We start from the raw sequence: 2,479 nt of genomic DNA, 5'->3' as shown, positions 1-2,479 counted from the left end.
GATAAAAGAGGAGGAGGGGGAGGAGGAGGAGGAGGAGGAGGAGGAGGGGCTGAGTCACACGGGGGGAGTGCAGGGCGCGGGGTTGATCACCCCACACCCCCACACACCCCGCGAGCACCCCGGGGTGGGCTGGGGGCTGATACAGATGGAGGCTTGGGGGGGAGGGGTCCTGTTTCCCCCAGGGGGGGGCTCATGGGGGGCCGTACCCAGGCTGGAGCGGGTGCTGGAGCGCTCGATGATGGTGTGTTTGCTGGGGTTGTTGAGCACGGAGCGCTTGGCCAGGGAGATGTCAGCCGTGACCCGCGTGATGGAGATCCTGGAGGCACGGGGAAGGGGGTGAGACCCCCCCTATATGCACCCCCAACCCTTGGAGGGCCCTCCTGCCACCCCCTCCCATGCTCAGGGCTGCTGGAGCTGCAGGATTCCCCATTAGGGTCCCCCTGAGGTTTTAGGGGGCCCCACTCGTGGGATTAGGGGTCCTCCCATGGGTTTAGGGGTCCTCTACAGACCCCACAAGGGCTCCCACCTTGGTTTTAGGGCTCCCTTCATAGGATTAGGGGTCTCCTTGTGGATTTAGGGGTCCCTCTATGGGGTCAGGGGTCCCCCAGCCACGCAGCCCCCCCCCCCACCTCACCTGCCATCAAAGCGATGCTTCAGGAAGTCGAACAGGGCTTTCTGCATCATGTCCGTGACCTTGCAGGGGGGAAAGGCAGGGAGGGAGGGACACCATGGGGCCAGGATCCACCACCCCGACACTGTGCCTCTCGGGGTGCCCCCCACCCCGTGCCCCCCCAGTGCTCACCTCGTAGCCCTTCAGTGACGGCCCCACGAGGATGATGGGGCGCATGGAGGGCACCACGTCGTAGGGGGGCACGTGCTCGGCCTGGGGACAGAGCGAGGGGTAAGCAGGGCCGGGGAGGGGGACACGGGGTGTGTGTGTGGGGGGGGACACGCTCAGCTTCACCCCTGCAAGGGCAGCTCTGGGGGGAGATTAAGGGGGGGCTGCAAGCGGGGGGGCACCCCATCCACCCACCCAGCCCCTGCCCATCCTCTCCCCGAGGGTCCTGACGCTACTCACCGACTTCTGCTTCTGCTTCGCTACGTCCCGAGGGGCCGCGGGGGCCGGGGGGGCGAGAGGAGACAAACAAGGCATGCGTGTTACCAGCGGGCACGGGGGGCACCGGGGGCGGGGGGGGGGGCACGGGGACACGCGTGTCACTCAGGGGACACGCGTGTAACGCCCCGGGGGTGCCCGAAGGACACGCGTGTGAGCCCCCAGGGGTGACCGAAGGACACGTGTGTGACCCAGAGGACACGCGTGTCACCCCAAGGGTGACCCAGGGAACACATATGTGACCCAGGGGACACGTGTGTCACCCCAGGGGGTGCCCAAAGGACACATATGTGACCCAGGGAACACATGTGTGATCCACGGGACATGTGTGTCACTCCAGGGGGTGCCCCAGGGAACACATGTGTGACCCAGGGGACATGTGGGGCACCCCAGGGGGTGCCCAAAGGACACATATGTGACCCAGGGGACATGTGTGTCACCCCAGGGGGTGCCCCAAGGGACACGTGTGTGTGTTACACATGAAGCATCTCCCGCTCAGGGTCACATCTGGGGGCCCAGGGGGGGCTCTGCAGGGTGTGGGGGGCGGCCAGAACCCCCCCCAGATGTCCCTGCAGACCCTCCACTGCCCTGGGTTGGGGTTGTGCCCGAACCCCCCCAGCTTGTGCCCAGTTTGGGGGGGCAGGAATGTTCCATTCCCAGTCGCAGGGGGAGGATGAGACAGCGGCCGTGCTGGCACACACCATGCACACACTGGGGGGGTCTGGGGGGGCACAGGATGATCCATCCCATGGACCATGAGGGGGTCACAGCCACGGGCTGATCCATCCCATGGACCATGAGGGGGTCACAGCCACGGGCTGATCCATCCCATGGACCATGGTGGGATGATCAGTCACGGACGGATCCTTTCCAAGGACCATGGGGTGGTAGGGGAGGAAAACCACAGGCTGATCCATTCCCATGGATCATGGGGGAACGTGGCCACGGATGGATTCAACCCACGGACTACGGGGGGGTCAGAGCCACGGGCTGATCCATCCCATGGCCTGTGGGGGGGGTCACAGCCCCACACTGACCCCCCCCAGCCCCGGGTCGCAGGGGGTCATGCCCATGCTGCAGTGCTGGGGGTGCTGGGGCAGCGGGTGCCCCCCAGCCCCCTGGCAGGGTTAGGGCAGGCAGCGGGTGCAGCAGGCGAGGCGAGTGGGGTTGGGGGCGGGGGGGGGCCCTTTTACCTTCCTAAAGAAGGGGATGCGCTTGTTGTGGGCGGGGGGGGTGGTGACACTGCTCACGCTACTCTTAGGGGAGCGCTGGGTCTCCAAGGCCTCCTCCTCCTCTAACTCATCGGGGTCAAAGGCAAAGCTGGGCATGTCCAGGGCACCTGGGGACGGCCCGAGCCGGGGCCGG

The sequence above is a fragment of the Empidonax traillii genome, unplaced genomic scaffold, assembly GCF_003031625.1.
Source record: "Empidonax traillii isolate 1590-97213 ecotype Southwest subspecies unplaced genomic scaffold, ASM303162v1 scaffold1944:size102787, whole genome shotgun sequence".
Classification (NCBI taxonomy): Eukaryota; Metazoa; Chordata; class Aves; order Passeriformes; family Tyrannidae; genus Empidonax; species Empidonax traillii.
Note: the sequence above shows the minus strand (reverse complement) of the source record.